Source organism: Grus americana, chromosome 2 (genome assembly GCF_028858705.1).
Source record: "Grus americana isolate bGruAme1 chromosome 2, bGruAme1.mat, whole genome shotgun sequence".
NCBI lineage: Eukaryota > Metazoa > Chordata > Aves > Gruiformes > Gruidae > Grus > Grus americana.
In genome coordinates, this window is record NC_072853.1 from 68,258,536 (window position 1) to 68,274,423 (window position 15,888).

General features: G+C 39.3%; 1 protein-coding gene across 1 annotated transcript in view; it reads right to left on the reverse strand.

Moving 5' to 3' along the window:
* The window catches only part of GABBR2 (gamma-aminobutyric acid type B receptor subunit 2), a 488,838-nt gene that overhangs the window by 302,718 nt on the left and 170,232 nt on the right, over window positions 1–15,888 (reverse strand). The window lies entirely within an intron of this gene.

The following is a 15,888-nucleotide window of genomic DNA, read 5'->3' on the forward strand; positions in this document are numbered from 1 at the left end:
TTTTATGTATCTTTGAATTAGAAGGTGAACCTCTAGTAGCACCTCTTCCTAACTTCAGGTAATAGGAAAGGTACCAGAAGCAGAGAGAATAATTATGGCAGCCAAGGCTGCAGCTCAGAAGTTTACCTGGAATGTGTTTCTCAAGCTTTTTTTTCAGCCATGCATAGCAGTTGAGGATTTTTTAAAGTATCAATGTAATGCAAATTGGTTTGACTGTTGAAAAATAATCACCCTAATACACTTACTTTAAGTCTTTCAAACTTGATAAACAGTCAGGAAGTGCAGGTGAATTCAAGCCTATATAAGTATATCCAACCATGGTATTAAGTTTACACTTTCTTCAATCAAGCATTCAGTATATTTGGGCTAGAAACCCTCTTTTGAAATGCAGAATAGAAAAATTTAATCTGAAATAACAGATCTAACTTTTTCTTCATGTTTATAAAATTTAGATTTATCCTGGCAGAGACAGGACTCATTCTCTGATTTTAGACTCACAAAGAACATATTGCATTGTTATAACCTCCTAAGCATCAGTATAGTTTATTTTCCTTAATTAAATTAATTAAAAGCCCTGAAATCCAAACAACTTGAAGTGTGTATAACTGGACAGTTTACACTCTACCGCTCTGAAAGAGAAGATACTTTCTCTTTACCAGTCATTAGCTAGAAGGGATTTTAAAGACCTTCTAATGCCATGTAAGTCTAAAGTAAAATATTTTTAATATAGCAAGTGCTCTTTTATTATATTTTATTAAAAAAAAAATACACTATGAGGTACTGTGATACTGTGGTCTTGATTTTCCAAAACAATATCGTTTGGCTCCCTTAGAACTTCGTAACATTTAGCAATCAGCACTGAGTTTGCGAAGAGCTGATTTCACGGGAAAAAGAATGAAGCTCTGCCAGGTAGATCTAGCCAGAGCTTTTCTGTCTAGCCTTGTAATGCTAAACATCACGCATCCACTGCACAATGGAAGTGGAAATAAGGACCTTTACCTCTGACCGAAAAAGAGAGAAAATTTGAATTTAGAAATCCAGCATGAAGAGGAATGCCTCTCAGCAGCCTGTCTGCTTGCAGCCTGGTGACAGCAAAGGACTTGCTTTTCAAGTTATTATGGTTTTGGATCGAAAGTAATTTGATTGATCCTTTAGAAAAAGAAGTAAAAAGCACCGCTGAAGTAACAGTAGTGACAAGCAACATTGGCAAGGTTCACCTAACTCAGGTTCACAGACTGAATGGCAAATTTTTCTGATCAAAAGGACAAAAAGTGTTAGTAATGAGGAGCCTCTATAGCTGCGAGCATTTTGTCTGCACGTGTTAAAGAAAAACAATAATGTTAATACCCTAGAAGTCATTCCAGTCGGGAGTCAGTATGAAAGGAATCACTGTAACAGGACTTTCAAGTACATCACCTGAAGTCAATTTACTTCTACACTGTTTAGCTTATCGTGGCGTTCTCCCTGTCGTATACCCCACAGACCACGCGGGAGCAAAATCACAGCGAACAAGGGAGGTCTGTAAAGGGTGACTGACTGCAAGCCGGTATTTCAGACAAAGTCCCAACCCCACTGAAGTTAGTGCCAAAGCTTCCACCAACTTCCTCAGAGCCCAGATTTCAAGCCTGTGATCTGAGTACCTGGAAAGCAGATTTATTTAGTGAGATTTAACTACACCAGTGTAATTGTAACACCGTAGGTCATCCTGACATTTTGCAGTACGCCTAGACTCAGATTTGTAATAATGCAGATTTTACTTTTTCAAAAATAAAAATATACAGCTGGCTCAAGAGTGAGTCAAGCTGTTGTGCTTCATTGCTAGCAATGGAGAAGCAGAGCAGGAACGCAGCTAATGGCTTTATCTCACCCTGTGAGTAGAAAGGAAGCAACAAATAACAGTTCTGGAATGGGTCCAAAGCAAAACAATTCAGGAACTGGTGGAAATAGAAAACCAAAACATTAAAGAAGATGCAGAAAGGACCCTATAGCACTAGCGTGTAAAAGAGTATCTTATGGTAAAGAGTTTTGTGGCCATAAAATGTAGGACTTTTTCTGTACTTAGAAAAAAAAAAAAAAAAGGCTGGTAAATTATCCAAAATTGAAAAAGCCAGTGAGACAGATTTTACTTTCAGATTAAAAAAAACCCAACCAAACTTTATTCCACAGAAGTCAAGGAAATTTCTTTGGCTTCACACAGAGAGTGAAAGTAGAATTTGACAACAGAGAGGAAAGGAGAAGAGGGAAGAGACAATGTTACACAACTATAATGAAAAATACTTCAGCCTAATATGATAGGTGGCCAGGTTAAGGAATTTGAACTGGTGGGCTTTGCTGAAAAACTGAAAAATATATAGAAGAATTTTATTACGGAGGTGTTGAGGTCAGGCATATATTTTAATAAATTAATTTTTCTCCAGAAATATGATACTTTTTGAAACAGGAACACGTTAATTTTGTTGAAAATCCATACAGTTCCATGGAAGGGTTGCGATCAACACTAAATAGAGTGTTAAAACAAAGTGGAGATAGGAACAATTCTGCAGAAGGGGAATAAAAGCTAGCTCTATAACCATATATTAAGCTGAAATGAGGTGTGGCAGATTAAAGCAAGAACATCAATCCAAAATGCTTTCAAGTTAAAGCAAGCATGTTCCCATTTTAGGGATGCAACAATGCATTCCCTTTAAAAAAGTCAGTACAGAAGTGGGAATGGCAAGATGCATCTAGCTCTAGCATTTGTTCAAGAAAATAGGATGCAACACTAATGAAATTAATGGGAAAGACTAGGAGTTATGTAAGAGAGGATGGATATTAGAGAGCTGAAACAAAATTAGAAAAGGAAACACTATATACAGTGTATATATCCTATATAGAAGTCCAGAGGTTGGAAGCTGGAAGGCTGAAGCCACTCTGCAGTCCTAAGAAATGCAGAGAGAAGGGAAGCTGCCAGAAACGGCAAGCGGTCTTCTGGTGTTTGGTTGTTTTATTATCTCTAGGAAGCATTTATGTTTAAATTTTGTCACTGTAATAATATACAGAAGTCTTGGAAAAATAAAAGCACAGATCTATCCCTGGGGTAAGCAGTTACCCTAATCTAAGGCAACAGGTCCATTTAGGAGTCACATTATTTACAAGAACTGCATTAGCTAAAGTAAATTAATAACATAAACCCTTGGCAAAGTTGTTGTAGGTCCATAAAGTCAGTAGGGCAGCAAACTGCACTCTCTTCATAAAGCAAAGAGTGGCCCGTGGAGCGAAGTGGCTAAAGGATCTGAAGCATCTCCCACCACAAACTCCCCAGCAGCTGGAAGGAGGCCTCTGACATCTGGCAGGAGGTGCCAGAGCATTTGGATTTGTCCATCCCAAATTGAGAATGAGGTGTCACTCTTACCACTTGCCTCTCCAAAGGAGAAGGCTGTGAAACACAAGTATGTGCTGTGTGCATGGAATATTATACATTGAGGGGAGAAAGAAGGAAAGAAGGAAAGAAGGAAAGAAGGAAAGAAGGAAAGAAGGAAAGAAGGAAAGAAGGAAAGAAGGAAAGAAGGAAAGAAGGAAAGAAGGAAGGAAGGAAGGAAGGAAGGAAGGAAGGAAGGAAGGAAGGAAGGAAGGAAAGAGCGAGCAAGCCAGCCAGCCTTAGGTAAGAGGGTAATCTCCCTTTAATAAAACATCATCTGCTAAGACAACTGATTCATGTTTGTAAATGGGAAAATTAGCTTATTGAGCACCAGAGAGATTAGCTTAATTTTCCTAGGCTTCTGCACTGTGGCTTGTACAAGTATTTTATTAATGATCCCTAGAGATTTAAACCTGCCCCCGTTGCTGTAAAACTAGTCTTTTCTAGAAAGCTAAATTACAGTGATAAATCAACATTTATAAACAGGATATAAACTGCTGATTCAATCAATTGGTGATATCATTTATTATCATCATATCTAAAGATTGCGTGTCATGTATACTTAGATGGGAAGCAATACTGCAAAAAAAGAAAATGCAAATCATTACTTCCAAAAAGAAGGCAGAATGTCTGAAAGCTCCGTAGAAAATTATCTTACAATGGTACAGGATTGCACATACAGAATCTTGTCACAGGAAAATAACAAGGACAAAACCCAGGAAGATGGTGATTTGCAGCAATGCGTACTTGTGACACCACACACCATTCCTTTGTGTGCCTGGCCAAGAGCTCTAACGCTTTGACAAGCCTGTGCCAACAATAATAATACTCAAGTGTGGGCATGTGATGACTTGATGGTCCCAGGAGCTAGAAGGACCAGAATGGAAACTAATGAATAATGAAGAGTTAAAAGATTTGCCTGCTGCAACTCTTGAGACAGCATTAGATGATGCCATGTAACAAGTGAAACAATATACTCTTAGCCCAGAGACAGAGAATAGATTGAAGCGCAATGATTAATTGCATTTTTAACTGAACGGTGTTGATGTTTTGTAATAAATATTAAAAATGTACAAAATATAAAGATTTAGGTTAAATGTTAATTCACCATTTAAAGATTAATAGTAACCTTACTATACAAGCCAACTTGCCCAGAACTGCAGTCAAACTGAACGTGATCTTACCACTAGTCAAGGTATGATTAAATTTTAATATAATAACAGTACTTGAAATAAGAAAATAGTGATATATAATCAAGAAGAATATTATAGAGAACCTTAAGAAACACATGATAGCATGTAAAGTAAAAATAGCGATCTATTAGGCTGCTCCTTCCCATCCCAAAGCAGAAAATGCATCATCAAATCAATTTTGATGGATGACTTTGAGAAAAGATATGTGGAAATAACATTGCAAAGATGGTTGCAAACACCCATATATTTGGAAAATACTCCAACATAAGAAGCTAAGTGCAGCAATTTCATTGACAGAGGCATTGCATAGATCTTCAAAGCAGGTGAAAGCAACACACAGTAATAAAGACCAAGGAACAAAGATGTTTCTTGACAATTTGCCTGCACAGCTGCTGGTGATAAGTGTCTATATACAGACAGTAAAGGAGCTGGTTCTGAACCAGACCTAGGAATCAAAGTGGCAATCTTCCCTACTAGCTGTACTCTAATCCTGATCCCCAAATAGTGCAGGTGATGCACTAACATAAGTTGAAAGAAGAAAGGAGGAGGTCTACAGAAGAAAATATTAACAAGAAATCATGCTTTTCCAGCAGTGGTAAATCAGCTACATTTTTACCAGTCATAAATACTCTTAAATATTTACTTGAATGAAAGATCTGGAGACTCCATCATACTTACATTCAGAAGATTTTATGGGATTGGACAAACTTCAGTGCTATAACAAATAAAACTAATGATCATTAAAAAATGTTCTGTTAACTCTGTATGGGCTTTCATTATGACAGTTGCAAGAGCAAAATAGAAGTCTGGGAGAATATCTATGATGGCTCCCTAGCTGGTAAATGGGCAGGATGCCTCATCCAAGTGGGAACATAAAAATACACATTGTATTAAACACACTGGACAAGAATGGATGTCATGGACGAACATCCCTTTCATCATCCATAACACATTACACATCTGATTAGAGCTACTGTTCCTTTTAAAATCAGATGTTTTGCCAAATACTCCTGCCCAATATCATCTGCCGTTACCTTCATTAATTCTGTGTCTGAAATTGCTTCCACTGACTGCCTTTTGGCACCTGGGAGTTTCCAGAAAAAGCACTTCCAGCTGGTCTCAAGGTTGGAAGGCACCCGCCTCCACGCTGATGGCATTCCAGTGAATTAATCCAATCACAGTAAGATTGATATTCAGCTGCATGCTGCTCTGGAGACATTTCAGGAAGCAATTCTAGTTACTGAATGAATCAATATTTTTGAGGATAGAAACTGGTTCAGATAAAATAAAAGCCAGATGAGAAGTACTTCAGCTGAAAGATGTGTGCCTATAGGCTCATGAGGACGGAGCATTCAGTCCTCTTTGCTTCCCACCTGGGTGGACTGACCAACTCCCAGCACGACTCAGTAGGAACTGCAGATGTCTAAATGCAAGAAGTCAGACCAGACAATGAAGTTTTGTCTTTTGGTGTTAAAATTTGCTACTCCCATAAAATCTGTGGGTTATGTTGAAGAATAGTGTTTGAATTGAGCCTCAGCTGAGGGATATTTTGTCTTCAGATTTTTGTCTCCATCTTCAGATGGAGAGGATAAACACTAGCTGAAAAATTGTAGCAGATCTGCTGAAAAAAAAAAAAAAGATGAGAACAATCTAGACATTAACATTACTGCTTCACCTGCTTCTCGGGGTAGAGGATTAAAACTTCCACCCACCTGTTCACACCACCCAGTCTACATTTAAATATAAGTTAAAGGAATTCCTAAACAACATTTCAGGTGAACAGAAAATAGAAGAGTTATTAGTGTTCAGAGCAGAATGAAGTTACAGATCAAATTCAAGTCCAAGTAATGGGATCCATTCTAAGTTCTAATAAATACTGCCTAACAAACCTCATACATTCACCTTACTTCTGAGACATGCCAAGGAAGTATATCATGGAGTTATGGAGAGCGTCCTTCAGTTCAGTGGTAAACAGTGCAACCAGTCGAATTGATAGAGACTTGGTGATTTATACAGTGTTTCACTAGGTAGCCAGCTGAACATGAGGCAGAAGCATCTCAGATTACCACATCCAAAAGACAAAATTCAGCATTTGGCTTGACTTGATTCTTTCACTATTAATGGAAAAAAAAAAAAAAAACAAACCAACCCTGCTAATCCCCTTTTCCTTGCATATTTCTTCTGACCAATTATTTGAAAAGGTGTATCACAGTTTGAAGCAGATCTCAAAAAAAAAAAAAAGTTACTAGGAATAAATCTGGCAATCATGAATTGTTTTTTCAACTCTCTAGAAAATATTTTCAGATCTATATTAGGTCAAATCTTTTACACCTAACACAGGTGTTTTGCTTACAGCTAGAGGTTGACCAGAACATTGAAATTAAATGGCAGAAGTTTCTGAAAAATTTGATTTCATTTCCAAACAGAATAAAAGACAAAATCTTTTGAGCAGTTTCATAAATGGAACTGCATTGTCAGAGTGGGTTGTATATCTTTGTCTGTCAGGCTCAGTTGCTTAGCATTTGGCTACTGGCCTGGATTATACCAGAATTCAGCTTCAAATCCTTGCTCTGCTTCAGTCACAGCATTATTATTTATCCCAAATCAATCAGTCTCCTACACTCATAGTCTTGCTAGCCAGCTCGCTTGTCTCTGGTCTGTAACAGATTATCCTCAAAATTTAGTGAAAACCAACAACTTTGCACAATATTTCAGTTTTGATAAAACAAGCTATATTGCCATAACCTATTTAAAAAAAAAAAATCTTTCCAGATCTATTCACAACAGCATGTTCCTGGCTGGCTGCCCAAAACTATTATCATTCTTATTAGTATTTGTTTGTCAGACTTCATCCAGCTAACACATGTTAAAACTACAGCTGTTCTGTCTACATTTGGATTTTAAATATGTTTTATTATTTTTCCCCCCTCTAAATAATGTAAAGGAGGGGAAAATTTCCCCAATACAAAGATACCTTAATTGTGCAACATGAGGTGTCTTGTTCTTGTGAGCAAATCAACCCTGCACTCTCTTAGAAACAGGAAGAAGAGCCGTTGTTGAGATTGAAGATGAGAATTCCCCAGTTCTTTTGTGGAGTGGACACCCTAATCCAGTCCCAATTCTGTCTTTTCTGGTTTTTATTTCTTTTGCTGCAAGTATGGCATCTGAAGAAATAAAGCACACTGTGTTAACTCATGTCTACTGAAATCCTTAAATGTTTTCTGCACTGCCCTAAATCATGAATTAGTGGTTTGTTTATTTCTTCATTCTCTGGTTTCAAACCTAAGCAAGAAATCCCAGATTTTTGGAGCCAAAACAGATGACATCCTCACTATGAAATGTAGTGACACATAAAGAAGCTGTTTACTCTACATGGAGTAGCACAGCTCAGAGATGCCTTATCAGGTCCTGGGACCAATACCCCGCCACTAATTCTGCACTCTGCCTGGGCTAATTTGCCTTTTCTTTCAGCTCTGTAACTTTTCTGATATCTCAGAGCTTCATGCTGCAGTCACACACCACCAGAAGTGTTTAGAGAGTAGTCCGGCAGTGTTTGCTTGGAACCGCACCTTCTCTAATAATGGATAAAGAGGGGTTATGCTACAGAAATCAAGGGTTTGCTGGAGGGGAGATGATGGAATGAAAACTGATAAAAAATCAGGGAACTTCCTTTGCCAACAGACATTGCCAGCAAATTAAGTACTGCTTGCCCAGCAGCAAGGGCAACTTGGGTTACATTGCCACTAAAAACCTTCAGCGGAAATGCCAATCACAATTAGGATTATATTTGCCACTAAAATGTCAAATGTGTCGTTGATCCTCCTCTAAGAAAGAAGCAAGATCACACATACTTAATGGTTTTCTTTATCTGCAGTCAATACAGATTTTAACAAGATGCTGTAGATAGAAAGCTACATGTACAAAAACTTTTAGTAACATATGCAACTATTAAATGTTCATGCGGATATATTCAGACAATCTAAATCACAACACTGCTTGTCAGCTTAAAGCTGTATTTTGTGGTTTCTAATCTATGAGTTGCTGTAAAATAAAAATATCTTAGGAGGCATTCAGATCTATTTTTATAAGATAAAAAATGACAAATAGTCTTGGTCTGAGTACAGTTACAAAACAAAAATCCCATCTCGAATGTCACTGAGGAAGTGGAAGAAAGCAGGAGCCTTTCCTCCTGGTGCCGGTGCCTCCAGGACATCAGCTAAGTGTTGCCTCAATGTGTTTTTCTCAATACCTATGCCTTGCAGGTCACTTCAGCAGTTCCTATTAATTTAATAAGTGTTTCTTTATGTCTGTATTTGATTTTAAGTACAGTACTTGCCCCTGGTCTTAGAATGCATGCTGGGTAGAAAGCATTAACATTATCTACACCATTTAAGATTACGCACACTTCAATTAGATCTCTCAACCATTTTCCCTTAGTTGCTGCCATCATCCTAGTTCCTGCAGGCTGAAAGCTCAATGTTTTCTCTAGACCTTGTTATCTTTTTGTCACTTGCTCCATAAAACTGGTCACTACAATCCTATCTATTTCTGAAAATAGTCAATCTGCTCTTTTTACAATATTTTCCATAACTTACATCCATCCAGGTGAGATAAAAACTGAAATCACTCCATATCCGTATGTAGTACTAAACCCAATGCAGCCTTAATTTTTCGCAAGCAAGGAGTATCTTTGTGCTTGATCTTTGTCACGGAGCCAGGAAAGTGCTTAAGAATATAGTTTAATTTTAAATATTTCAAGAGTTATATTGATTTGAGAGAAGGAACTCATATATGAAAACTCAGTACATGCATTAGAGTTTGGTAGTGCTTATTAGTTTTGGAAGGCTCGTTTAAATATCATCTTTCCTAATTCAATCTCATGTAATTCATTATTTATTACTCACTTCTCATGTGCAGCGATTAAGTTGTATTTTTTAAAGTCACTCGCCTCTTCTCAACTCTCTCATTTGTGATCCCATGTTTTTCGAATTGCCATTTATTTTTATACAAAATTTCTGACCAAATTGTTGTCATATTTGTGCTCCTTTTTTTGACCTTTTTTTTTTTAACCGCATATCTTATGGCTTTGTCTACTTCGTTTTAACAGTTTACTGACTTTGGCTTCTATTATTTTGGGTACTGCTAAGTTCCTTTGGTCTTTTTCAAATACTGCTCTTGGACATATTCCTGCCAAGTGTGAACACATCTAGTATTTTTACTACCTCTACGTGGGACAAACACTTGATGGGACAAACAGCAGGCAAATGGAAAGCATCTTTGAAAAGGTGATCAGTGCGACTCCAGATCAGAAAATATAAACCAAATAATATTCAGCCAAAGATTTTAGAAATTAAATTGGTTTTCTGGATGGCTTTTCCTGAGGAATTATACTTTCTGCATGCTAACATACATTCACTATGAATTTTGAAGTACCTCCCACAGTTAAAATAACGTCAGCTTTGTCAAGAATACATATCAAGAGATGCACTAATAACCTATATTAATGTATTGTGCATCTGGGTGAAAACCAACATAAGATTAACTATATTCACTGCCTTTTTTACAAGTAGGTTATTCAGAAATTCTCTGATGTTAAATAGTTAAGTTTGTTAAATGAACAGCAAATGAGTTTGGGTTGGTTGGTTGGGTTTTTTTTACCTTTACACTTATCTACTCAAGAGAACTCTGCCTTTGAGATTTGAGACTCCTGATATATTTGATCACTTATCCAGTAACAAAAGAGAAGTTAAACCACAAGTGATTCTCAGCAGTAGTAAAAATGAAGGTAGTTTTCCTAATGTGTGTATGGTATCTTTGCAGCAAGTTCACAGAAAGTCCCAGAAATTAATAGGGCACTCTTTCTTCTTTTTTTACTTTTTTTTTTCTCCTTAATTTGATTATCAGATTCATCCAGCTTACTATCCCTAAGTTACTGGAATCACCAGCTGTTGTTTCTACCATAGCAATAGTGTATCTATTCTCCAGCTTCTTGGACTCCTGATTTTCCCCTTGTAGAGAGATTCAGATTAGTCTGAGCAGAAAAGCACGTCCCAGAGTACAGATAAGGAGTGATCAGAAGGCGGCCAGCTTGAATACAACCTCTTGACCCACTCCAAAACAAGGCTCTGAAGATAAAAAGCAGGGAGGAAACCCTTGCAGGAAATAAGCAACAGCGCAAGAACTGGATAAGAGACCATGAGATAGGAGGACAAATGACAAGAGAGAACAGAAGAGGTGCTGTTTAGAACAGAGAAAAAGGCAGACACACTGCAGGAAAAAAAGAGATGAACAAACCAAACCAAAACATGGACAGACACAGTGGACAGATGCAGTGAACAGGAGGAATCTTGGCTTTATTTATAATCTCCTGAAAGCCTGGCTTTGTGAGTACTGGGGCTGATATATGCAAACACAAGCATCTAACCAGCTGCACAATTACAAGTCCACGTGTTTGACTAATGAAATTCAGAGGTCTATAGCCACCCAAAAACCTGGGTCACTTGGACCTCAGAGAAGAGTAAGTAGAGGATAGCATATGCTTTCTAAGACTTTCCTTAAGTCTACATGAAGAATTTTACCTCCCAGTATATTTACAGCAGTGTAAAGTTTCAAGTTTGATGTGATTTATATTGGTACATCATAACTTGTATTGACTTGCCTGGGATAAACCTTGAGGTGAGATGGATCATCCCGTAGAAGCATCTGCTTCTTACTACTGTAGGCACTAACGGGGGACTACAGTGACTGCATCAGATGCAGCCACCTACGCTGCACTTGGTCGAATAAATCCCATACAATTTTTCCAATCTATATAGATATTTAAGCATGTGAAGTAGGGAGGCACCTAGAAGACACTTCGGCCTCTTAACCCTTGAGGATATTTAGGTATTTCATCTCTTTAAAAGTTTAAACTAAATGGTTAGTAAAACTGCTGGTGCCCTAATTCTTAAAAAATCATATTAAAAGATAAATACAGATGTCACAAAATGTTCAAGTACACTGTCCGGAAAAATTCGTACCAGAGCACTAAAGTTTAAGGTAACTGAATTTTCACTGTAATTTCTCTCAATCTTAAAAATACTTGCAGATTCAGGTCAAGCGTCTCAAAATATTCTTAACCTTGTCCTCACCACATTGTTCATCACGGCATAATATTTCCACGTCTACGTAAACAGCCCAAAGCAACTTATGGAGCAATTGTTTACTTTGTTGAATAAGACTTGCCATTTGATCCACTGATTTTTTGTAGTGTCATGAAACACGTTATATGTCATCCTCATACAACATCCCTCTATAACTAGCAAGCTCATTTTCCCTAAACCTCAAGCAATAGCCAAACAAAACAATGCCTGTATACTTGCACCTGCTCCTTTTCAGCTTTTGGATGTACACTCCCAGGGCTAAGGCTGCAGGCAGACCTGCGATACATACAAGCCCAAATGAAGTCTGCTGCCGAGCTTCCACTGCTATTGTTGGATTAGGCCAATGCTACGCGCCCCCGCTATATCCCAACCGCTGCAGGACACGGCAACGCTCACAAACAGCCACAGGGCTAAGCACTCACTCTCTGTCATCATTTTTCTGCATGTTCTGCTTTACCAAAAAGTGCAACGCAACTGAAATATAACAGGAAATGTACTCTGCAGGACTAAATCAAAGACAAGGGACTACAACTTTAACCCATCCCTTTCTACACTGAACTGAATGGCTTTGCAGAAGCAGTGTGGCAAAAATGAGGGAAAGAGGATACTGGACAGATACTGCGGCCAAACCCAATCCATTTTTGATTTGAGAGTCAGGCACACTTATCCCCCCTATGACAGCCAGCTAAAGATGGAAGAGAGGCAGATGGGTAGAAGGCTTTCTCATTGTTCTTTTCACAAAATGGTGCACCATAGGTATGAAGTTTCCCTGGAGACAGTAGGAACCACAACCAAAAAGAAAAACAGAGTAAAGCCTCAAAAACCTATGGTTTGGAAATGTTCTGAATTAGTGAATCCAGAAAAAAGAAAAATATATGGAAGTATTATACTCTCCTTCCCTACACTGTCTATAAAATATGTTGGTGTGTCAGGATGTCATTCAAATCATAGCTGTTTCAAGTCCTTTTGTGTTAAAGTGATGCCTCTTTTCAAGTTATTGATCAAATGAAAATGGAATGGCCCCATTGCTGATGGAAAGGATTTTGTCTGTATTCACATAGAGGATGTAATGATTCAGATATTATGATGCTATTACTTATTGATGTTATTGAGAACTCATAAACTACACATAAAGATCAATATACATAATTTGTCTATGTTGACAGCCTCTATCTCTCACTGCCAGTAAAACCATGCATTTATTCAAGTTCTGAGCCTGCAGAACTCAATTTAGTGAGGTGGCTGGAAGTGAGCTGGTCAGGAGGAGGCAGGGGAGGGTAACCACTCCAAAAGGAGTATTACAGCTTCCAGGTATTTCTGGGTTTCTGGGTGCTTGTTTCAGGAAGGTACAGCACTGTTTCACAACAGCTTTCAAAGACTGAAAGGCTACTACAGTTTTGGGGGGGTATGAGGTTGCGAATAGACATGCAACCCCTTTATGACTTCCTACCTTTCCCCTTTCTCATGCAATACACAACATTTGCCTCTTTCTTGAGACCCGCGATACAGAGGCACAAAACAGCCATCCTTCTCGCCCTGACGTAACCTCAACTCACCTCCTCTTGAGCTGCTTGGAGGAGGAAAGCTGTTCCCGGAGGAAGTGGGGTAGAAAGGTGAGGCTAGAACAAGCATCCCAACAACTCAAGGGGCTGGAGAAAGTGGTGCCTGCCCCTGCTGATCTGCCCCTTGCTTCCCTCCTGCAGCGATCCGTCTCCCTAGCCCCTGCCCCACAGCTGCCAAGGACCACCGGTCAGGGAAGGAGCAGATACCAGAGGGCAGCCTGCCCCCATGTCCTGGCACAGAGGCAAGGCAGGCAGCCCCCACGGCACCTCTGCGTCTCGGAGCTTTCATCCAAACCTCACTCTAGCGGCACGCACAAGCTGCCTCTGTTGAGCATGACTGCAACTCATAACTACAGCCTGTTGCAAGTGTGCAACCTATGCCTATTTTTGATTCCTGGAAATGAAGTTGTTTGTAATGAAAAATATTGTCTTCATTCTAATAAAATGGAAGTATTAAACCAAAATCCTAAGTATTTTATACAATATAAGATATATACACATATTTATAGATATACAAGATCTCCCTTGAGCCTTCTCTTCTCCAGGCTAAATGATCCTAACTCTCTCAGGCTCTCCTCATACGAGATCCTTTCATCATTCACAGTGGCCCTTTGCTAGACTTGCTCCAGTATATCCACGTGTCCCCTGTTCTGGGGAGCCCGGACCTGGACACACCACTCCAGACATGCTCTAGCCAGAACTAAGCAGAGGAGAAGACTCAAACACCTCCTTTCACTCAGTGGCGATGCTCTCCCTAGTGTAACCCAGGTGCTGCTGGCTGTTTATGCTGCAAGAGCACTTTGCTGGCTCATGTTCCACTTGGTGTCCACCAGAAGCCCTGGGGCCTCTACCGCAAAGCTGCTTTCCAGCCAAACATCCCCCAGCCTGTATGGGTGGGTGCCCAAGGTTTCTTCCTCCCCAAGGGCAAGACCTGGCATTTCCCTTCGCTCTGCTTGAGGAGATTCCTGCTGGCCAAGGTCTCCATCCTGTCAACATGCCACTGAATGGCAGCACAACCTTCTGGTGTATCAATCAATCCTTTTGTTATACCTGCAAATCTGCTGAGGGTGTGCCCTGCCCCATCCTCCAAGACATTAATGAAGATGTTGAACAGAACTGGCCCCAGTATCAACCCCTGTAGTCTAATTACTAAGTAATACATTTTTAAATGCCTACATGTGTATTTAAATTCCATGCTTGTCATCTTCTGAAAATATTTTTGAAAAAATAAGTTAAAACACAAAAATAAAACCAGTGAAATAAAACAGTCATAAAGATGACTTTTAAAAACCACTAAGGTGCAGTTGCAAGTTAAAGCACTAAAGCAAAATAATATGTATGGTGTATCCCTCTATTTTCCTCTTTGCCAACAAATTGATAGCAGAGCAAACACATTATTCCGTATGAACGATGCCCCCTAGCCCTATTATTCATACACAGTTATACAGAAAATATCTTTGCTAAATCTGAACTAACAGTGTACAACCTCAATCCTGTGTATTGTTTCTGTATATGCAGTTACTGTGCAGTATTTCAGGCTCAGGTAGCCAGCTTACTGTCTCATTATTTAGATGGCTGTCATTGAAAAAACAGTGTTATCTGAGTCACATAATTCCAATACATGATTTCACAAATGCAAATTCACAAATCCTACAAATGCAGTTATCTCATTGCTTCTGCACTCGGAAACTGCCATCCATCAAAGAACTGCAGATAAGAGAGTAGCTTTAGATTTCACCCAAGATAATCATCCATAAATTTGTTATCACTTCACTCCTCTTCATGAAGCTTGAGATCCGACAGTCTGAGGAGATGAATGGGAAAAATCCACACAACATTCAAATTTATTCATTGAAATTTATTCGATCAGGTTGTTCACAAAGGAAGGCAAACACCTACGCTGTGGTCCACTGTGCCTGAGCTGCACGCTCTGCTTCAAAAAGCTTAAAGACATATCACAGCGGAATGGCCACACCAGGTCAAAGCAAAGATCTACACCGGTGTTTCCTTCACCTCTGCACCTGCTCTTTCCTAGACATCTGCTCCCAGCCACTGTTAGAGACATTCTCAAAGGAAACTCCCAACCTCCAGAAACGTGTGGCTCAGATTTCTTTGGATCATAGAATCATAGAATGGTTTGGGTGGAACGGACCTTAAAGACCATCTAGTTCCAACCCCCCTGCCATGGGCAGGGACACCCTCCACTAGACCACATTGCCCAAAGCCCCATCCAACCTGGCCTTGAACACTTCCAGGGATGGGGCAGCCACAGCTTCTTTGGGCAACCTCTTCCAGTGCCTCACCACCCTCACAGTAAAGAATTTCTTTCTAACATGTAATCTAAATCGACCCTCCTTCAGCTTAAACCCATTACCCCTTGTCCTGTCACTACACTCCCTGATAAACAGTCTCTCACCATCTTTCCTGTAGGCCCCTTCAGGTACTGGAAGGCCGCAACTAGATCTCCCCGGAGCCTTCTCTTCTCCAGGCTGAACAACCCCAACTCTCTCAGCCTATCTTTGCGATGTCTTTGCATTTCATATTCCTCATGCTTTTTTTTTTTTTTTCCCCATCAATTTATCTAGTTCAGCTAC